The sequence below is a fragment of the Lactuca saligna genome, chromosome 1, assembly GCF_052625555.1.
Source record: "Lactuca saligna cultivar CGN05327 chromosome 1, ASM5262555v1, whole genome shotgun sequence".
Classification (NCBI taxonomy): Eukaryota; Viridiplantae; Streptophyta; class Magnoliopsida; order Asterales; family Asteraceae; genus Lactuca; species Lactuca saligna.
Window position 1 is genome coordinate 157,423,276 of NC_136417.1, and position 16,254 is coordinate 157,439,529.

Genomic DNA, 16,254 nt, shown 5'->3' on the forward strand with positions numbered 1-16,254 from the left:
TTGCTATATCCATGCTCGGGCGGCCTCCGGTTCAATGTTGATTGTTTTCTTGTTTCCCGAACCGAGCCGATCCATCACGTGGGTCCCACGCCTCGCGTCCGAAAGCAAACGAGGTTCTGCGTCTTGTAAGACATAAAAACAATAAGCATGGATAGTATTTCGGGTGCGATCATACCAGCACTAATGCACCGGATCCCATCAGAACTCCGCAGTTAAGCGTGCTTGGGCGAGAGTAGTACTAGGATGGGTGACCCCCCGGGAAGTCCTCGTGTTGCACCCCCTTTTTCGTTGCCCGTCTGCGTTTTTTTTATGTTTTAGGTGCGTTTTTTTTCTTTCTTGCTATATCCATGCTCGGGCGGCCTCCGGTTCAATGTTGATTGTTTTCTTGTTTCCCGAACCGAGCCGATCCATCACGTGGGTCCCACGCCTCGCGTCCGAAAGCAAACGAGGTTCTGCGTCTTGTAAGACATAAAAACAATAAGCATGGATAGTATTTCGGGTGCGATCATACCAGCACTAATGCACCGGATCCCATCAGAACTTCGCAGTTAAGCGTGCTTGGGCGATAGTAGTACTAGGATGGGTGACCCCCTGGGAAGTCCTCGTGTTGCACCCCCTTTTTCGTTGCCCGTCTGCGTTTTTTTATGTTTTAGGTGCGTTTTTTTTTTCTTTCTTGCTATATCCATGCTCGGGCGGCCTACGGTTCAATGTTGATTGTTTTCTTGTTTCCCGAACCGAGTCGATCCATCACGTGGGTCCCACGCCTCGCGTCCGAAAGCAAACGAGGTTCTGCGTCTTGTAAGACATAAAAACAATAAGCATGGATAGTATTTCGGGTGCGATCATACCAGCACTAATGCACCGGATCCCATCAGAACTCCGCCGTTAAGCGTGCTTGGGCGAGAGTAGTACTAGGATGGGTGACCCCCCGGGAAGTCCTCGTGTTGCACCCCCTTTTTCTTTGCCCGTCTGCGTTTTTTTTATGTTTTAGGTGCGTTTTTTTTCTTTCTTGCTATATCCATGCTCGGGCGGCCTCCGGTTCAATGTTGATTGTTTTCTTGTTTCCCGAACCGAGCCGATCCATCACGTGGGTCCCACGCCTCGCGTCCGAAAGCAAACGAGGTTCTGCGTCTTGTAAGACATAAAAACAATAAGCATGGATAGTATTTCGGGTGCGATCATACCAGCACTAATGCACCGGATCCCATCAGAACTCCGCAGTTAAGCGTGCTTGGGCGAGAGTAGTACTAGGATGGGTGACCCCCTGGGAAGTCCTCGTGTTGCAACCCCTTTTTCGTTGCCCGTCTGCGTTTTTTTATGTTTTAGGTGCGTTTTTTTTCACTTTCTTGCTATATCCATGCTCGGGCGGCCTCCGGTTCAATGTTGATTGTTTTCTTGTTTCCCGAACCGAGCCGATCCATCACGTGGGTCCCACGCCTCGCGTCCGAAAGCAAACGAGGTTCTGCGTCTTGTAAGACATAAAAACAATAAGCATGGATAGTATTTCGGGTGCGATCATACCAGCACTAATGCACCGGATCCCATCAGAACTCCGCAGTTAAGCGTGCTTGGGCGAGAGTAGTACTAGGATGGGTGACCCCCCGGGAAGTCCTCGTGTTGCACCCCCTTTTTCGTTGCCCGTCTGCGTTTTTTTATGTTTTAGGTGCGTTTTTTTTTTCTTTCTTGGTATATCAATGCTCGGGCGGCCTCCGGTTCAATGTTGATTGTTTTCTTGTTTCCCGAACCGAGCCGATCCATCACGTGGGTCCCACGCCTCGCGTCCGAAAGCAAACGAGGTTCTGCGTCTTGTAAGACATAAAAACAATAAGCATGGATAGTATTTCGGGTGCGATCATACCAGCACTAATGCACCGGATCCCATCAGAACTCCGCAGTTAAGCGTGCTTGGGCGAGAGTAGTACTAGGATGGGTGACCCCCTGGGAAGTCCTCGTGTTGCACCCCCTTTTTCGTTGCCCGTCTGCGTTTTTTTTATGTTTTAGGTGCGTTTTTTTTTTCTTTCTTGCTATATCCATGCTCGGGCGGCCTCCGGTTCAATGTTGATTGTTTTCTTGTTTCCCGAACCGAGCCGATCCATCACGTGGGTCCCACGCCTCGCGTCCGAAAGCAAACGAGGTTCTGCGTCTTGTAAGACATAAAAACAATAAGCATGGATAGTATTTCGGGTGCGATCATACCAGCACTAATGCACCGGATCCCATCAGAACTCCGCAGTTAAGCGTGCTTGGGCGAGAGTAGTACTAGGATGGGTGACCCCCTGGGAAGTCCTCGTGTTGCACCCCCTTTTTCGTTGCCCGTCTGCGTTTTTTTATGTTTTAGGTGCGTTTTTTTTTTCTTTCTTGCTATATCCATGCTCGGGCGGCCTCCGGTTCAATGTTGATTGTTTTCTTGTTTCCCGAACCGAGCCGATCCATCACGTGGGTCCCACGCCTCGCGTCCGAAAGCAAACGAGGTTCTGCGTCTTGTAAGACATAAAAACAATAAGCATGGATAGTATTTCGGGTGCGATCATACCAGCACTAATGCACCGGATCCCATCAGAACTCCGCAGTTAAGCGTGCTTGGGCGAGAGTAGTACTAGGATGGGTGACCCCCTGGGAAGTCCTCGTGTTGCACCCCCTTTTTCGTTGCCCGTCTGCGTTTTTTTATGTTTTAGGTGCGTTTTTTTTTTTCTTTCTTGCTATATCCATGCTCGGGCGGCCTCCGGTTCAATGTTGATTGTTTTCTTGTTTCCCGAACCGAGCCGATCCATCACGTGGGTCCCACGCCACGCGTCCGAAAGCAAACGAGGTTCTGCGTCTTGTAAGACATAAAAACAATAAGCATGGATAGTATTTCGGGTGCGATCATACCAGCACTAATGCACCGGATCCCATCAGAACACCGCAGTTAAGCGTGCTTGGGCGAGAGTAGTACTAGGATGGGTGACCCCCTGGGAAGTCCTCGTGTTGCACCCCCTTTTTCGTTGCTCGTCTGCGTTTTTTTATGTTTTAGGTGCGTTTTTTTTTTCTTTCTTGCTATATCCATGCTCGGGCGGCCTCCGGTTCAATGTTGATTGTTTTCTTGTTTCCCGAACCGAGCCGATCCATCACGTGGGTCCCACGCCTCGCGTCCGAAAGCAAACGAGGTTCTGCGTCTTGTAAGACATAAAAACAATAAGCATGGATAGTATTTCGGGTGCGATCATACCAGCACTAATGCACCGGATCCCATCAGAACTCCGCAGTTAAGCGTGCTTGGGCGAGAGTAGTACTAGGATGGGTGACCCCCTGGGAAGTCCTCGTGTTGCAACCCCTTTTTCGTTGCCCGTCTGCGTTTTTTTATGTTTTAGGTGCGTTTTTTTTCACTTTCTTGCTATATCCATGCTCGGGCGGCCTCCGGTTCAATGTTGATTGTTTTCTTGTTTCCCGAACCGAGCCGATCCATCACGTGGGTCCCACGCCTCGCGTCCGAAAGCAAACGAGGTTCTGCGTCTTGTAAGACATAAAAACAATAAGCATGGATAGTATTTCGGGTGCGATCATACCAGCACTAATGCACCGGATCCCATCAGAACTCCGCAGTTAAGCGTGCTTGGGCGAGAGTAGTACTAGGATGGGTGACCCCCCGGGAAGTCCTCGTGTTGCACCCCCTTTTTCGTTGCCCGTCTGCGTTTTTTTATGTTTTAGGTGCGTTTTTTTTTTCTTTCTTGGTATATCAATGCTCGGGCGGCCTCCGGTTCAATGTTGATTGTTTTCTTGTTTCCCGAACCGAGCCGATCCATCACGTGGGTCCCACGCCTCGCGTCCGAAAGCAAACGAGGTTCTGCGTCTTGTAAGACATAAAAACAATAAGCATGGATAGTATTTCGGGTGCGATCATACCAGCACTAATGCACCGGATCCCATCAGAACTCCGCAGTTAAGCGTGCTTGGGCGAGAGTAGTACTAGGATGGGTGACCCCCTGGGAAGTCCTCGTGTTGCACCCCCTTTTTCGTTGCCCGTCTGCGTTTTTTTTATGTTTTAGGTGCGTTTTCTTTTTCTTTCTTGCTATATCCATGCTCGGGCGGCCTCCGGTTCAATGTTGATTGTTTTCTTGTTTCCCGAACCGAGCCGATCCATCACGTGGGTCCCACGCCTCGCGTCCGAAAGCAAACGAGGTTCTGCGTCTTGTAAGACATAAAAACAATAAGCATGGATAGTATTTCGGGTGCGATCATACCAGCACTAATGCACCGGATCCCATCAGAACTCCGCAGTTAAGCGTGCTTGGGCGAGAGTAGTACTAGGATGGGTGACCCCCTGGGAAGTCCTCGTGTTGCACCCCCTTTTTCGTTGCCCGTCTGCGTTTTTTTATGTTTTAGGTGCGTTTTTTTTTTTCTTTCTTGCTATATCCATGCTCGGGCGGCCTCCGGTTCAATGTTGATTGTTTTCTTGTTTCCCGAACCGAGCCGATCCATCACGTGGGTCCCACGCCACGCGTCCGAAAGCAAACGAGGTTCTGCGTCTTGTAAGACATAAAAACAATAAGCATGGATAGTATTTCGGGTGCGATCATACCAGCACTAATGCACCGGATCCCATCAGAACTCCGCAGTTAAGCGTGCTTGGGCGAGAGTAGTACTAGGATGGGTGACCCCCTGGGAAGTCCTCGTGTTGCACCCCCTTTTTCGTTGCTCGTCTGCGTTTTTTTATGTTTTAGGTGCGTTTTTTTTTTCTTTCTTGCGATATCCATGCTCGGGCGGCCTCCGGTTCAATGTTGATTGTTTTCTTGTTTCCCGAACCGAGCCGATCCATCACGTGGGTCCCACGCCTCGCGTCCGAAAGCAAACGAGGTTCTGCGTCTTGTAAGACATAAAAACAATAAGCATGGATAGTATTTCGGGTGCGATCATACCAGCACTAATGCACCGGATCCCATCAGAACTCCGCAGTTAAGCGTGCTTGGGCGAGAGTAGTACTAGGATGGGTGACCCCCTGGGAAGTCCTCGTGTTGCACCCCCTTTTTCGTTGCCCGTCTGCGTTTTTTTTATCTTTTAGGTGCGTTTTTTTTTTCTTTCTTGCTATATCCATGCTCGGGCGGCCTCCGGTTCAATGTTGATTGTTTTCTTGTTTCCCGAACCGAGCCGATCCATCACGTGGGTCCCACGCCTCGCGTCCGAAAGCAAACGAGGTTCTGCGTCTTGTAAGACATAAAAACAATAAGCATGGATAGTATTTCGGGTGCGATCATACCAGCACTAATGCACCGGATCCCATCAGAACTCCGCAGTTAAGCGTGCTTGGGCGAGAGTAGTACTAGGATGGGTGACCCCTGGGAAGTCCTCGTGTTGCACCCCCTTTTTCGTTGCCCGTCTGCGTTTTTTTATGTTTTAGGTGCGTTTTTTTTTTCTTTCTTGCTATATCCATGCTCGGGCGGCCTCCGGTTCAATGTTGATTGTTTTCTTGTTTCCCGAACCGAGCCGATCCATCACGTGGGTCCCACGCCTCGCGTCCGAAAGCAAACGAGGTTCTGCGTCTTGTAAGACATAAAAACAATAAGCATGGATAGTATTTCGGGTGCGATCATACCAGCACTAATGCACCGGATCCCATCAGAACTCCGCAGTTAAGCGTGCTTGGGCGAGAGTAGTACTAGGATGGGTGACCCCCTGGGAAGTCCTCGTGTTGCACCACCTTTTTCGTTGCTCGTCTGCGTTTTTTTATGTTTTAGGTGCGTTTTTTTTTTCTTTCTTGCTATATCCATGCTCGGGCGGCCTCCGGTTCAATGTTGATTGTTTTCTTGTTTCCCGAACCGAGCCGATCCATCACGTGGGTCCCACGCCTCGCGTCCGAAAGCAAACGAGGTTCTGCGTCTTGTAAGACATAAAAACAATAAGCATGGATAGTATTTCGGGTGCGATCATACCAGCACTAATGCACCGGATCCCATCAGAACTCCGCAGTTAAGCGTGCTTGGGCGAGAGTAGTACTAGGATGGGTGACCCCCTGGGAAGTCCTCGTGTTGCACCCCCTTTTTCGTTGCCCGTCTGCGTTTTTTTATGTTTTAGGTGCGTTTTTTTTTTTCTTTCTTGCTATATCCATGCTCGGGCGGCCTCCGGTTCAATGTTGATTGTTTTCTTGTTTCCCGAACCGAGCCGATCCATCACGTGGGTCCCACGCCACGCGTCCGAAAGCAAACGAGGTTCTGCGTCTTGTAAGACATAAAAACAATAAGCATGGATAGTATTTCGGGTGCGATCATACCAGCACTAATGCACCGGATCCCATCAGAACTCCGCAGTTAAGCGTGCTTGGGCGAGAGTAGTACTAGGATGGGTGACCCCCTGGGAAGTCCTCGTGTTGCACCCCCTTTTTCGTTGCTCGTCTGCGTTTTTTTATGTTTTAGGTGCGTTTTTTTTTTCTTTCTTGCTATATCCATGCTCGGGCGGCCTCCGGTTCAATGTTGATTGTTTTCTTGTTTCCCGAACCGAGCCGATCCATCACGTGGGTCCCACGCCTCGCGTCCGAAAGCAAACGAGGTTCTGCGTCTTGTAAGACATAAAAACAATAAGCATGGATAGTATTTCGGGTGCGATCATACCAGCACTAATGCACCGGATCCCATCAGAACTCCGCAGTTAAGCGTGCTTGGGCGAGAGTAGTACTAGGATGGGTGACCCCCTGGGAAGTCCTCGTGTTGCACCCCCTTTTTCGTTGCCCGTCTGCGTTTTTTTTATCTTTTAGGTGCGTTTTTTTTTTCTTTCTTGCTATATCCATGCTCGGGCGGCCTCCGGTTCAATGTTGATTGTTTTCTTGTTTCCCGAACCGAGCCGATCCATCACGTGGGTCCCACGCCTCGCGTCCGAAAGCAAACGAGGTTCTGCGTCTTGTAAGACATAAAAACAATAAGCATGGATAGTATTTCGGGTGCGATCATACCAGCACTAATGCACCGGATCCCATCAGAACTCCGCAGTTAAGCGTGCTTGGGCGAGAGTAGTACTAGGATGGGTGACCCCTGGGAAGTCCTCGTGTTGCACCCCCTTTTTCGTTGCCCGTCTGCGTTTTTTTATGTTTTAGGTGCGTTTTTTTTTTCTTTCTTGCTATATCCATGCTCGGGCGGCCTCCGGTTCAATGTTGATTGTTTTCTTGTTTCCCGAACCGAGCCGATCCATCACGTGGGTCCCACGCCTCGCGTCCGAAAGCAAACGAGGTTCTGCGTCTTGTAAGACATAAAAACAATAAGCATGGATAGTATTTCGGGTGCGATCATACCAGCACTAATGCACCGGATCCCATCAGAACTCCGCAGTTAAGCGTGCTTGGGCGAGAGTAGTACTAGGATGGGTGACCCCCTGGGAAGTCCTCGTGTTGCACCACCTTTTTCGTTGCTCGTCTGCGTTTTTTTATGTTTTAGGTGCGTTTTTTTTTTCTTTCTTGCTATATCCATGCTCGGGCGGCCTCCGGTTCAATGTTGATTGTTTTCTTGTTTCCCGAACCGAGCCGATCCATCACGTGGGTCCCACGCCTCGCGTCCGAAAGCAAACGAGGTTCTGCGTCTTGTAAGACATAAAAACAATAAGCATGGATAGTATTTCGGGTGCGATCATACCAGCACTAATGCACCGGATCCCATCAGAACTCCGCAGTTAAGCGTGCTTGGGCGAGAGTAGTACTAGGATGGGTGACCCCCTGGGAAGTCCTCGTGTTGCACCCCCTTTTTCGTTGCCCGTCTGCGTTTTTTTATATTTTAGGTGCGTTTTTTTTTCTTTCTTGCTATATCCATGCTCGGGCGGCCTCCGGTTCAATGTTGATTGTTTTCTTGTTTCCCGAACCGAGCCGATCCATCACGTGGGTCCCACGCCTCGCGTCCGAAAGCAAACGAGGTTCTGCGTCTTGTAAGACATAAAAACAATAAGCATGGATAGTATTTCGGGTGCGATCATACCAGTACTAATGCACCGGATCCCATCAGAACTCCGCAGTTAAGCGTGCTTGGGCGAGAGTAGTACTAGGATGGGTGACCCCCTGGGAAGTCCTCGTGTTGCACCCCCTTTTTCGTTGCCCGTCTGCGTTTTTTTTATGTTTTAGGTGCGTTTTTTTTTTCTTTCTTGCTATATCCATGCTCGGGCGGCCTCCGGTTCAATGTTGATTGTTTTCTTGTTTCCCGAACCGAGCCGATCCATCACGTGGGTCCCACGCCTCGCGTCCGAAAGCAAACGAGGTTCTGCGTCTTGTAAGACATAAAAACAATAAGCATGGATAGTATTTCGGGTGCGATCATACCAGCACTAATGCACCGGATCCCATCAGAACTCCGCAGTTAAGCGTGCTTGGGCGAGAGTAGTACTAGGATGGGTGACCCCCTGGGAAGTCCTCGTGTTGCACCCCCTTTTTCGTTGCCCGTCTGCGTTTTTTTTATGTTTTAGGTGCGTTTTTTTTTTCTTTCTTGCTATATCCATGCTCGGGCGGCCTCCGGTTCAATGTTGATTGTTTTCTTGTTTCCCGAACCGAGCCGATCCATCACGTGGGTCCCACGCCTCGCGTCCGAAAGCAAACGAGGTTCTGCGTCTTGTAAGACATAAAAACAATAAGCATGGATAGTATTTCGGGTGCGATCATACCAGCACTAATGCACCGGATCCCATCAGAACTCCGCAGTTAAGCGTGCTTGGGCGAGAGTAGTACTAGGATGGGTGACCCCCTGGGAAGTCCTTGTGTTGCACCCCCTTTTTCGTTGCCCGTCTGCGTTTTTTTATGTTTTAGGTGCGTTTTTTTTTTCTTTCTTGCTATATCCATGCTCGGGCGGCCTCCGGTTCAATGTTGATTGTTTTCTTGTTTCCCGAACCGAGCCGATCCATCACGTGGGTCCCACGCCACGCGTCCGAAAGCAAACGAGGTTCTGCGTCTTGTAAGACATAAAAACAATAAGCATGGATAGTATTTCGGGTGCGATCATACCAGCACTAATGCACCGGATCCCATCAGAACTTCGCAGTTAAGCGTGCGTGGACGAGAGTAGTACTAGGATGGGTGACCCCCTGGGAAGTCCTCGTGTTGCACCCCCTTTTTCGTTGCTCGTCTGCGTTTTTTTATGTTTTAGGTGCGTTTTTTTTTTCTTTCTTGCTATATCCATGCTCGGGCGGCCTCCGGTTCAATGTTGATTGTTTTCTTGTTTCCCGAACCGAGCCGATCCATCACGTGGGTCCCACGCCTCGCGTCCGAAAGCAAACGAGGTTCTGCGTCTTGTAAGACATAAAAACAATAAGCATGGATAGTATTTCGGGTGCGATCATACCAGCACTAATGCACCGGATCCCATCAGAACTCCGCAGTTAAGCGTGCTTGGGCGAGAGTAGTACTAGGATGGGTGACCCCCTGGGAAGTCCTCGTGTTGCACCCCCTTTTTCGTTGCCCGTCTGCGTTTTTTTATGTTTTAGGTGCGTTTTTTTTTCTTTCTTGCTATATCCATGCTCGGGCGGCCTCCGGTTCAATGTTGATTGTTTTCTTGTTTCCCGAACCGAGCCGATCCATCACGTGGGTCCCACGCCTCGCGTCCGAAAGCAAACGAGGTTCTGCGTCTTGTAAGACATAAAAACAATAAGCATGGATAGTATTTCGGGTGCGATCATACCAGCACTAATGCACCGGATCCCATCAGAACTCCGCAGTTAAGCGTGCTTGGGCGAGAGTAGTACTAGGATGGGTGACCCCCTGGGAAGTCCTCGTGTTGCACCCCCTTTTTCGTTGCCCGTCTGCGTTTTTTTTATGTTTTAGGTGCGTTTTTTTTTTTCTTTCTTGCTATATCCATGCTCGGGCGGCCTCCGGTTCAATGTTGATTGTTTTCTTGTTTCCCGAACCGAGCCGATCCATCACGTGGGTCCCACGCCTCGCGTCCGAAAGCAAACGAGGTTCTGCGTCTTGTAAGACATAAAAACAATAAGCATGGATAGTATTTCGGGTGCGATCATACCAGCACTAATGCACCGGATCCCATCAGAACTCCGCAGTTAAGCGTGCTTGGGCGAGAGTAGTACTAGGATGGGTGACCCCCTGGGAAGTCCTCGTGTTGCACCCCCTTTTTCGTTGCCCGTCTGCGTTTTTTTATGTTTTAGGTGCGTTTTTTTTTTTCTTTCTTGCTATATCCATGCTCGGGCGGCCTCCGGTTCAATGTTGATTGTTTTCTTGTTTCCCGAACCGAGCCGATCCATCACGTGGGTCCCACGCCACGCGTCCGAAAGCAAACGAGGTTCTGCGTCTTGTAAGACATAAAAACAATAAGCATGGATAGTATTTCGGGTGCGATCATACCAGCACTAATGCACCGGATCCCATCAGAACTCCGCAGTTAAGCGTGCTTGGGCGAGAGTAGTACTGGGATGGGTGACCCCCTGGGAAGTCCTCGTGTTGCACCCCCTTTTTCGTTGCCCGTCTGCGTTTTTTTATGTTTTAGGTGCGTTTTTTTTTTCTTTCTTGCTATATCCATGCTCGGGCGGCCTCCGGTTCAATGTTGATTGTTTTCTTGTTTCCCGAACCGAGCCGATCCATCACGTGGGTCCCACGCCTCGCGTCCGAAAGCAAACGAGGTTCTGCGTCTTGTAAGACATAAAAACAATAAGCATGGATAGTATTTCGGGTGCGATCATACCAGCACTAATGCACCGGATCCCATCAGAACTCCGCAGTTAAGCGTGCTTGGGCGAGAGTAGTACTAGGATGGGTGACCCCCTGGGAAGTCCTCGTGTTGCACCCCCTTTTTCGTTGCCCGTCTGCGTTTTTTTATGTTTTAGGTGCGTTTTTTTTTTCTTTCTTGCTATATCCATGCTCGGGCGGCCTCCGGTTCAATGTTGATTGTTTTCTTGTTTCCCGAACCGAGCCGATCCATCACGTGGGTCCCACGCCACGCGTCCGAAAGCAAACGAGGTTCTGCGTCTTGTAAGACATAAAAACAATAAGCATGGATAGTATTTCGGGTGCGATCATACCAGCACTAATGCACCGGATCCCATCAGAACTCCGCAGTTAAGCGTGCTTGGGCGAGAGTAGTACTGGGATGGGTGACCCCCTGGGAAGTCCTCGTGTTGCACCCCCTTTTTCGTTGCCCGTCTGCGTTTTTTTATGTTTTAGGTGCGTTTTTTTTTTTCTTTCTTGCTATATCCATGCTCGGGCGGCCTCCGGTTCAATGTTGATTGTTTTCTTGTTTCCCGAACCGAGCCGATCCATCACGTGGGTCCCACGCCACGCGTCCGAAAGCAAACGAGGTTCTGCGTCTTGTAAGACATAAAAACAATAAGCATGGATAGTATTTCGGGTGCGATCATACCAGCACTAATGCACCGGATCCCATCAGAACTCCGCAGTTAAGCGTGCTTGGGCGAGAGTAGTACTAGGATGGGTGACCCCCTGGGAAGTCCTCGTGTTGCACCCCCTTTTTCGTTGCCCGTCTGCGTTTTTTTATGTTTTAGGTGCGTTTTTTTTTCTTTCTTGCTATATCCATGCTCGGGCGGCCTCCGGTTCAATGTTGATTGTTTTCTTGTTTCCCGAACCGAGCCGATCCATCACGTGGGTCCCACGCCTCGCGTCCGAAAGCAAACGAGGTTCTGCGTCTTGTAAGACATAAAAACAATAAGCATGGATAGTATTTCGGGTGCGATCATACCAGCACTAATGCACCGGATCCCATCAGAACTCCGCAGTTAAGCGTGCTTGGGCGAGAGTAGTACTAGGATGGGTGACCCCCTGGGAAGTCCTCGTGTTGCACCCCCTTTTTCGTTGTCCGTCTGCGTTTTTTTTATGTTTTAGGTGCGTTTTTTTTTTCTTTCTTGCTATATCCATGCTCGGGCGGCCTCCGGTTCAATGTTGATTGTTTTCTTGTTTCCCGAACCGAGCCGATCCATCACGTGGGTCCCACGCCTCGCGTCCGAAAGCAAACGAGGTTCTGCGTCTTGTAAGACATAAAAACAATAAGCATGGATAGTATTTCGGGTGCGATCATACCAGCACTAATGCACCGGATCCCATCAGAACTCCGCAGTTAAGCGTGCTTGGGCGAGAGTAGTACTAGGATGGGTGACCCCCTGGGAAGTCCTCGTGTTGCACCCCCTTTTTCGTTGCCCGTCTGCGTTTTTTTTATGTTTTAGGTGCGTTTTTTTTTTTCTTTCTTGCTATATCCATGCTCGGGCGGCCTCCGGTTCAATGTTGATTGTTTTCTTGTTTCCCGAACCGAGCCGATCCATCACGTGGGTCCCACGCCTCGCGTCCGAAAGCAAACGAGGTTCTGCGTCTTGTAAGACATAAAAACAATAAGCATGGATAGTATTTCGGGTGCGATCATACCAGCACTAATGCACCGGATCCCATCAGAACTCCGCAGTTAAGCGTGCTTGGGCGAGAGTAGTACTAGGATGGGTGACCCCCTGGGAAGTCCTCGTGTTGCACCCCCTTTTTCGTTGCCCGTCTGCGTTTTTTTATGTTTTAGGTGCGTTTTTTTTTCTTTCTTGCTATATCCATGCTCGGGCGGCCTCCGGTTCAATGTTGATTGTTTTCTTGTTTCCCGAACCGAGCCGATCCATCACGTGGGTCCCACGCCTCGCGTCCGAAAGCAAACGAGGTTCTGCGTCTTGTAAGACATAAAAACAATAAGCATGGATAGTATTTCGGGTGCGATCATACCAGCACTAATGCACCGGATCCCATCAGAACTCCGCAGTTAAGCGTGCTTGGGCGAGAGTAGTACTAGGATGGGTGACCCCCTGGGAAGTCCTCGTGTTGCACCCCCTTTTTCGTTGCCCGTCTGCGTTTTTTTTATGTTTTAGGTGCGTTTTTTTTTTCTTTCTTGCTATATCCATGCTCGGGCGGCCTCCGGTTCAATGTTGATTGTTTTCTTGTTTCCCGAACCGAGCCGATCCATCACGTGGGTCCCACGCCTCGCGTCCGAAAGCAAACGAGGTTCTGCGTCTTGTAAGACATAAAAACAATAAGCATGGATAGTATTTCGGGTGCGATCATACCAGCACTAATGCACCGGATCCCATCAGAACTCCGCAGTTAAGCGTGCTTGGGCGAGAGTAGTACTAGGATGGGTGACCCCCTGGGAAGTCCTCGTGTTGCACCCCCTTTTTCGTTGCCCGTCTGCGTTTTTTTATGTTTTAGGTGCGTTTTTTTTTTCTTTCTTGCTATATCCATGCTCGGGCGGCCTCCGGTTCAATGTTGATTGTTTTCTTGTTTCCCGAACCGAGCCGATCCATCACGTGGGTCCCACGCCACGCGTCCGAAAGCAAACGAGGTTCTGCGTCTTGTAAGACATAAAAACAATAAGCATGGATAGTATTTCGGGTGCGATCATACCAGCACTAATGCACCGGATCCCATCAGAACTCCGCAGTTAAGCGTGCTTGGGCGAGAGTAGTACTAGGATGGGTGACCCCCTGGGAAGTCCTCGTGTTGCACCCCCTTTTTCGTTGCCCGTCTGCGTTTTTTTATGTTTTAGGTGCGTTTTTTTTTTTCTTTCTTGCTATATCCATGCTCGGGCGGCCTCCGGTTCAATGTTGATTGTTTTCTTGTTTCCCGAACCGAGCCGATCCATCACGTGGGTCCCACGCCACGCGTCCGAAAGCAAACGAGGTTCTGCGTCTTGTAAGACATAAAAACAATAAGCATGGATAGTATTTCGGGTGCGATCATACCAGCACTAATGCACCGGATCCCATCAGAACTCCGCAGTTAAGCGTGCTTGGGCGAGAGTAGTACTAGGATGGGTGACCCCCTGGGAAGTCCTCGTGTTGCACCCCCTTTTTCGTTGCCCGTCTGCGTTTTTTTATGTTTTAGGTGCGTTTTTTTTTCTTTCTTGCTATATCCATGCTCGGGCGGCCTCCGGTTCAATGTTGATTGTTTTCTTGTTTCCCGAACCGAGCCGATCCATCACGTGGGTCCCACGCCTCGCGTCCGAAAGCAAACGAGGTTCTGCGTCTTGTAAGACATAAAAACAATAAGCATGGATAGTATTTCGGGTGCGATCATACCAGCACTAATGCACCGGATCCCATCAGAACTCCGCAGTTAAGCGTGCTTGGGCGAGAGTAGTACTAGGATGGGTGACCCCCTGGGAAGTCCTCGTGTTGCACCCCCTTTTTCGTTGTCCGTCTGCGTTTTTTTTATGTTTTAGGTGCGTTTTTTTTTTCTTTCTTGCTATATCCATGCTCGGGCGGCCTCCGGTTCAATGTTGATTGTTTTCTTGTTTCCCGAACCGAGCCGATCCATCACGTGGGTCCCACGCCTCGCGTCCGAAAGCAAACGAGGTTCTGCGTCTTGTAAGACATAAAAACAATAAGCATGGATAGTATTTCGGGTGCGATCATACCAGCACTAATGCACCGGATCCCATCAGAACTCCGCAGTTAAGCGTGCTTGGGCGAGAGTAGTACTAGGATGGGTGACCCCCTGGGAAGTCCTCGTGTTGCACCCACTTTTTCGTTGCCCGTCTGCGTTTTTTTTATGTTTTAGGTGCGTTTTTTTTTTCTTTCTTGCTATATCCATGCTCGGGCGGCCTCCGGTTCAATGTTGATTGTTTTCTTGTTTCCCGAACCGAGCCGATCCATCACGTGGGTCCCACGCCTCGCGTCCGAAAGCAAACGAGGTTCTGCGTCTTGTAAGACATAAAAACAATAAGCATGGATAGTATTTCGGGTGCGATCATACCAGCACTAATGCACCGGATCCCATCAGAACTCCGCAGTTAAGCGTGCTTGGGCGAGAGTAGTACTAGGATGGGTGACCCCCTGGGAAGTCCTCGTGTTGCACCCCCTTTTTCGTTGCCCGTCTGCGTTTTTTTATGTTTTAGGTGCGTTTTTTTTTTCTTTCTTGCTATATCCATGCTCGGGCGGCCTCCGGTTCAATGTTGATTGTTTTCTTGTTTCCCGAACCGAGCCGATCCATCACGTGGGTCCCACGCCTCGCGTCCGAAAGCAAACGAGGTTCTGCGTCTTGTAAGACATAAAAACAATAAGCATGGATAGTATTTCGGGTGCGATCATACCAGCACTAATGCACCGGATCCCATCAGAACTCCGCAGTTAAGCGTGCTTGGGCGAGAGTAGTACTAGGATGGGTGACCCCCTGGGAAGTCCTCGTGTTGCACCCCCTTTTTCGTTGCCCGTCTGCGTTTTTTTTATGTTTTAGGTGCGTTTTTTTTTTCTTTCTTGCTATATCCATGCTCGGGCGGCCTCCGGTTCAATGTTGATTGTTTTCTTGTTTCCCGAACCGAGCCGATCCATCACGTGGGTCCCACGCCTCGCGTCCGAAAGCAAACGAGGTTCTGCGTCTTGTAAGACATAAAAACAATAAGCATGGATAGTATTTCGGGTGCGATCATACCAGCACTAATGCACCGGATCCCATCAGAACTCCGCAGTTAAGCGTGCTTGGGCGAGAGTAGTACTAGGATGGGTGACCCCCTGGGAAGTCCTCGTGTTGCACCCCCTTTTTCGTTGCCCGTCTGCGTTTTTTTATGTTTTAGGTGCGTTTTTTTTTTTCTTTCTTGCTATATCCATGCTCGGGCGGCCTCCGGTTCAATGTTGATTGTTTTCTTGTTTCCCGAACCGAGCCGATCCATCACGTGGGTCCCACGCCACGCGTCCGAAAGCAAACGAGGTTCTGCGTCTTGTAAGACATAAAAACAATAAGCATGGATAGTATTTCGGGTGCGATCATACCAGCACTAATGCACCGGATCCCATCAGAACTCCGCAGTTAAGCGTGCTTGGGCGAGAGTAGTACTAGGATGGGTGACCCCTTGGGAAGTCCTCGTGTTGCACCCCCTTTTTCGTTGCCCGTCTGCGTTTTTTTATGTTTTAGGTGCGTTTTTTTTTCTTTCTTGCTATATCCATGCTCGGGCGGCCTCCGGTTCAATGTTGATTGTTTTCTTGTTTCCCGAACCGAGCCGATCCATCACGTGGGTCCCACGCCTCGCGTCCGAAAGCAAACGAGGTTCTGCGTCTTGTAAGACATAAAAACAATAAGCATGGATAGTATTTCGGGTGCGATCATACCAGCACTAATGCACCGGATCCCATCAGAACTCCGCAGTTAAGCGTGCTTGGGCGAGAGTAGTACTAGGATGGGTGACCCCCTGGGAAGTCCTCGTTTTGCACCCCCTTTTTCGTTGTCCGTCTGCGTTTTTTTTATGTTTTAGGTGCGTTTTTTTTTTCTTTCTTGCTATATCCATGCTCGGGCGGCCTCCGGTTCAATGTTGATTGTTTTCTTGTTTCCCGAACCGA

General features: G+C 49.7%; 48 non-coding genes across 48 annotated transcripts; all 48 read left to right on the plus strand.

The window, feature by feature from the left end:
- The first annotated feature begins 161 nt into the window (after positions 1-161).
- On the plus strand, positions 162-280 carry LOC145025188 (5S ribosomal RNA). Its single transcript, XR_013673218.1, has one exon. It is a non-coding gene; the product is annotated as a 5S ribosomal RNA (ribosomal RNA).
- A 217-nt stretch (positions 281-497) lies between these two features.
- On the plus strand, positions 498-616 carry LOC145026899 (5S ribosomal RNA). The gene has a single exon (XR_013674850.1). It is a non-coding gene; the product is annotated as a 5S ribosomal RNA (ribosomal RNA).
- A 218-nt stretch (positions 617-834) lies between these two features.
- LOC145026067 (5S ribosomal RNA) lies at positions 835-953 on the plus strand. The gene has a single exon (XR_013674058.1). It is a non-coding gene; the product is annotated as a 5S ribosomal RNA (ribosomal RNA).
- Positions 954-1,170: 217 nt separating this feature from the next.
- On the plus strand, positions 1,171-1,289 carry LOC145025636 (5S ribosomal RNA). Its single transcript, XR_013673642.1, has one exon. It is a non-coding gene; the product is annotated as a 5S ribosomal RNA (ribosomal RNA).
- A 218-nt stretch (positions 1,290-1,507) lies between these two features.
- On the plus strand, positions 1,508-1,626 carry LOC145025199 (5S ribosomal RNA). The gene has a single exon (XR_013673229.1). It is a non-coding gene; the product is annotated as a 5S ribosomal RNA (ribosomal RNA).
- Positions 1,627-1,844: 218 nt separating this feature from the next.
- On the plus strand, positions 1,845-1,963 carry LOC145015387 (5S ribosomal RNA). The gene has a single exon (XR_013665857.1). It is a non-coding gene; the product is annotated as a 5S ribosomal RNA (ribosomal RNA).
- A 219-nt stretch (positions 1,964-2,182) lies between these two features.
- Positions 2,183-2,301, plus strand: LOC145015394 (5S ribosomal RNA). The gene has a single exon (XR_013665858.1). It is a non-coding gene; the product is annotated as a 5S ribosomal RNA (ribosomal RNA).
- A 218-nt stretch (positions 2,302-2,519) lies between these two features.
- On the plus strand, positions 2,520-2,638 carry LOC145015400 (5S ribosomal RNA). Its single transcript, XR_013665859.1, has one exon. It is a non-coding gene; the product is annotated as a 5S ribosomal RNA (ribosomal RNA).
- Positions 2,639-2,857: 219 nt separating this feature from the next.
- On the plus strand, positions 2,858-2,976 carry LOC145026434 (5S ribosomal RNA). The gene has a single exon (XR_013674408.1). It is a non-coding gene; the product is annotated as a 5S ribosomal RNA (ribosomal RNA).
- Positions 2,977-3,194: 218 nt separating this feature from the next.
- On the plus strand, positions 3,195-3,313 carry LOC145025637 (5S ribosomal RNA). The gene has a single exon (XR_013673643.1). It is a non-coding gene; the product is annotated as a 5S ribosomal RNA (ribosomal RNA).
- Positions 3,314-3,531: 218 nt separating this feature from the next.
- On the plus strand, positions 3,532-3,650 carry LOC145025221 (5S ribosomal RNA). The gene has a single exon (XR_013673250.1). It is a non-coding gene; the product is annotated as a 5S ribosomal RNA (ribosomal RNA).
- A 218-nt stretch (positions 3,651-3,868) lies between these two features.
- LOC145015405 (5S ribosomal RNA) lies at positions 3,869-3,987 on the plus strand. Its single transcript, XR_013665860.1, has one exon. It is a non-coding gene; the product is annotated as a 5S ribosomal RNA (ribosomal RNA).
- A 219-nt stretch (positions 3,988-4,206) lies between these two features.
- Positions 4,207-4,325, plus strand: LOC145015410 (5S ribosomal RNA). The gene has a single exon (XR_013665864.1). It is a non-coding gene; the product is annotated as a 5S ribosomal RNA (ribosomal RNA).
- Positions 4,326-4,544: 219 nt separating this feature from the next.
- LOC145015414 (5S ribosomal RNA) lies at positions 4,545-4,663 on the plus strand. Its single transcript, XR_013665869.1, has one exon. It is a non-coding gene; the product is annotated as a 5S ribosomal RNA (ribosomal RNA).
- A 218-nt stretch (positions 4,664-4,881) lies between these two features.
- On the plus strand, positions 4,882-5,000 carry LOC145015420 (5S ribosomal RNA). The gene has a single exon (XR_013665870.1). It is a non-coding gene; the product is annotated as a 5S ribosomal RNA (ribosomal RNA).
- Positions 5,001-5,219: 219 nt separating this feature from the next.
- Positions 5,220-5,337, plus strand: LOC145026220 (5S ribosomal RNA). Its single transcript, XR_013674206.1, has one exon. It is a non-coding gene; the product is annotated as a 5S ribosomal RNA (ribosomal RNA).
- Positions 5,338-5,555: 218 nt separating this feature from the next.
- LOC145025828 (5S ribosomal RNA) lies at positions 5,556-5,674 on the plus strand. The gene has a single exon (XR_013673823.1). It is a non-coding gene; the product is annotated as a 5S ribosomal RNA (ribosomal RNA).
- A 218-nt stretch (positions 5,675-5,892) lies between these two features.
- Positions 5,893-6,011, plus strand: LOC145015426 (5S ribosomal RNA). Its single transcript, XR_013665871.1, has one exon. It is a non-coding gene; the product is annotated as a 5S ribosomal RNA (ribosomal RNA).
- Positions 6,012-6,230: 219 nt separating this feature from the next.
- On the plus strand, positions 6,231-6,349 carry LOC145015433 (5S ribosomal RNA). Its single transcript, XR_013665872.1, has one exon. It is a non-coding gene; the product is annotated as a 5S ribosomal RNA (ribosomal RNA).
- Positions 6,350-6,567: 218 nt separating this feature from the next.
- LOC145015445 (5S ribosomal RNA) lies at positions 6,568-6,686 on the plus strand. The gene has a single exon (XR_013665882.1). It is a non-coding gene; the product is annotated as a 5S ribosomal RNA (ribosomal RNA).
- Positions 6,687-6,905: 219 nt separating this feature from the next.
- On the plus strand, positions 6,906-7,023 carry LOC145026221 (5S ribosomal RNA). The gene has a single exon (XR_013674207.1). It is a non-coding gene; the product is annotated as a 5S ribosomal RNA (ribosomal RNA).
- A 218-nt stretch (positions 7,024-7,241) lies between these two features.
- On the plus strand, positions 7,242-7,360 carry LOC145025829 (5S ribosomal RNA). Its single transcript, XR_013673824.1, has one exon. It is a non-coding gene; the product is annotated as a 5S ribosomal RNA (ribosomal RNA).
- Positions 7,361-7,578: 218 nt separating this feature from the next.
- LOC145015449 (5S ribosomal RNA) lies at positions 7,579-7,697 on the plus strand. Its single transcript, XR_013665883.1, has one exon. It is a non-coding gene; the product is annotated as a 5S ribosomal RNA (ribosomal RNA).
- A 217-nt stretch (positions 7,698-7,914) lies between these two features.
- Positions 7,915-8,033, plus strand: LOC145025365 (5S ribosomal RNA). Its single transcript, XR_013673384.1, has one exon. It is a non-coding gene; the product is annotated as a 5S ribosomal RNA (ribosomal RNA).
- A 219-nt stretch (positions 8,034-8,252) lies between these two features.
- Positions 8,253-8,371, plus strand: LOC145015456 (5S ribosomal RNA). Its single transcript, XR_013665885.1, has one exon. It is a non-coding gene; the product is annotated as a 5S ribosomal RNA (ribosomal RNA).
- Positions 8,372-8,590: 219 nt separating this feature from the next.
- LOC145025325 (5S ribosomal RNA) lies at positions 8,591-8,709 on the plus strand. The gene has a single exon (XR_013673346.1). It is a non-coding gene; the product is annotated as a 5S ribosomal RNA (ribosomal RNA).
- A 218-nt stretch (positions 8,710-8,927) lies between these two features.
- LOC145026852 (5S ribosomal RNA) lies at positions 8,928-9,046 on the plus strand. Its single transcript, XR_013674806.1, has one exon. It is a non-coding gene; the product is annotated as a 5S ribosomal RNA (ribosomal RNA).
- Positions 9,047-9,264: 218 nt separating this feature from the next.
- LOC145015462 (5S ribosomal RNA) lies at positions 9,265-9,383 on the plus strand. The gene has a single exon (XR_013665888.1). It is a non-coding gene; the product is annotated as a 5S ribosomal RNA (ribosomal RNA).
- A 217-nt stretch (positions 9,384-9,600) lies between these two features.
- On the plus strand, positions 9,601-9,719 carry LOC145015468 (5S ribosomal RNA). Its single transcript, XR_013665894.1, has one exon. It is a non-coding gene; the product is annotated as a 5S ribosomal RNA (ribosomal RNA).
- A 220-nt stretch (positions 9,720-9,939) lies between these two features.
- On the plus strand, positions 9,940-10,058 carry LOC145015472 (5S ribosomal RNA). The gene has a single exon (XR_013665896.1). It is a non-coding gene; the product is annotated as a 5S ribosomal RNA (ribosomal RNA).
- A 219-nt stretch (positions 10,059-10,277) lies between these two features.
- Positions 10,278-10,396, plus strand: LOC145021551 (5S ribosomal RNA). Its single transcript, XR_013669708.1, has one exon. It is a non-coding gene; the product is annotated as a 5S ribosomal RNA (ribosomal RNA).
- Positions 10,397-10,614: 218 nt separating this feature from the next.
- LOC145015479 (5S ribosomal RNA) lies at positions 10,615-10,733 on the plus strand. Its single transcript, XR_013665898.1, has one exon. It is a non-coding gene; the product is annotated as a 5S ribosomal RNA (ribosomal RNA).
- A 218-nt stretch (positions 10,734-10,951) lies between these two features.
- Positions 10,952-11,070, plus strand: LOC145021562 (5S ribosomal RNA). The gene has a single exon (XR_013669719.1). It is a non-coding gene; the product is annotated as a 5S ribosomal RNA (ribosomal RNA).
- Positions 11,071-11,289: 219 nt separating this feature from the next.
- On the plus strand, positions 11,290-11,408 carry LOC145015485 (5S ribosomal RNA). Its single transcript, XR_013665899.1, has one exon. It is a non-coding gene; the product is annotated as a 5S ribosomal RNA (ribosomal RNA).
- A 217-nt stretch (positions 11,409-11,625) lies between these two features.
- LOC145015491 (5S ribosomal RNA) lies at positions 11,626-11,744 on the plus strand. The gene has a single exon (XR_013665901.1). It is a non-coding gene; the product is annotated as a 5S ribosomal RNA (ribosomal RNA).
- Positions 11,745-11,963: 219 nt separating this feature from the next.
- On the plus strand, positions 11,964-12,082 carry LOC145015498 (5S ribosomal RNA). Its single transcript, XR_013665902.1, has one exon. It is a non-coding gene; the product is annotated as a 5S ribosomal RNA (ribosomal RNA).
- A 220-nt stretch (positions 12,083-12,302) lies between these two features.
- Positions 12,303-12,421, plus strand: LOC145015511 (5S ribosomal RNA). The gene has a single exon (XR_013665905.1). It is a non-coding gene; the product is annotated as a 5S ribosomal RNA (ribosomal RNA).
- Positions 12,422-12,638: 217 nt separating this feature from the next.
- Positions 12,639-12,757, plus strand: LOC145015516 (5S ribosomal RNA). Its single transcript, XR_013665907.1, has one exon. It is a non-coding gene; the product is annotated as a 5S ribosomal RNA (ribosomal RNA).
- Positions 12,758-12,976: 219 nt separating this feature from the next.
- LOC145015524 (5S ribosomal RNA) lies at positions 12,977-13,095 on the plus strand. Its single transcript, XR_013665908.1, has one exon. It is a non-coding gene; the product is annotated as a 5S ribosomal RNA (ribosomal RNA).
- A 218-nt stretch (positions 13,096-13,313) lies between these two features.
- On the plus strand, positions 13,314-13,432 carry LOC145015530 (5S ribosomal RNA). Its single transcript, XR_013665910.1, has one exon. It is a non-coding gene; the product is annotated as a 5S ribosomal RNA (ribosomal RNA).
- A 219-nt stretch (positions 13,433-13,651) lies between these two features.
- LOC145015538 (5S ribosomal RNA) lies at positions 13,652-13,770 on the plus strand. Its single transcript, XR_013665914.1, has one exon. It is a non-coding gene; the product is annotated as a 5S ribosomal RNA (ribosomal RNA).
- A 217-nt stretch (positions 13,771-13,987) lies between these two features.
- On the plus strand, positions 13,988-14,106 carry LOC145015543 (5S ribosomal RNA). The gene has a single exon (XR_013665924.1). It is a non-coding gene; the product is annotated as a 5S ribosomal RNA (ribosomal RNA).
- A 219-nt stretch (positions 14,107-14,325) lies between these two features.
- LOC145022978 (5S ribosomal RNA) lies at positions 14,326-14,444 on the plus strand. The gene has a single exon (XR_013671088.1). It is a non-coding gene; the product is annotated as a 5S ribosomal RNA (ribosomal RNA).
- A 219-nt stretch (positions 14,445-14,663) lies between these two features.
- LOC145015550 (5S ribosomal RNA) lies at positions 14,664-14,782 on the plus strand. The gene has a single exon (XR_013665930.1). It is a non-coding gene; the product is annotated as a 5S ribosomal RNA (ribosomal RNA).
- A 218-nt stretch (positions 14,783-15,000) lies between these two features.
- LOC145015558 (5S ribosomal RNA) lies at positions 15,001-15,119 on the plus strand. Its single transcript, XR_013665933.1, has one exon. It is a non-coding gene; the product is annotated as a 5S ribosomal RNA (ribosomal RNA).
- A 219-nt stretch (positions 15,120-15,338) lies between these two features.
- On the plus strand, positions 15,339-15,457 carry LOC145015564 (5S ribosomal RNA). Its single transcript, XR_013665937.1, has one exon. It is a non-coding gene; the product is annotated as a 5S ribosomal RNA (ribosomal RNA).
- Positions 15,458-15,676: 219 nt separating this feature from the next.
- On the plus strand, positions 15,677-15,795 carry LOC145022226 (5S ribosomal RNA). The gene has a single exon (XR_013670362.1). It is a non-coding gene; the product is annotated as a 5S ribosomal RNA (ribosomal RNA).
- Positions 15,796-16,012: 217 nt separating this feature from the next.
- Positions 16,013-16,131, plus strand: LOC145025562 (5S ribosomal RNA). Its single transcript, XR_013673573.1, has one exon. It is a non-coding gene; the product is annotated as a 5S ribosomal RNA (ribosomal RNA).
- Positions 16,132-16,254: the final 123 nt, after the last annotated feature.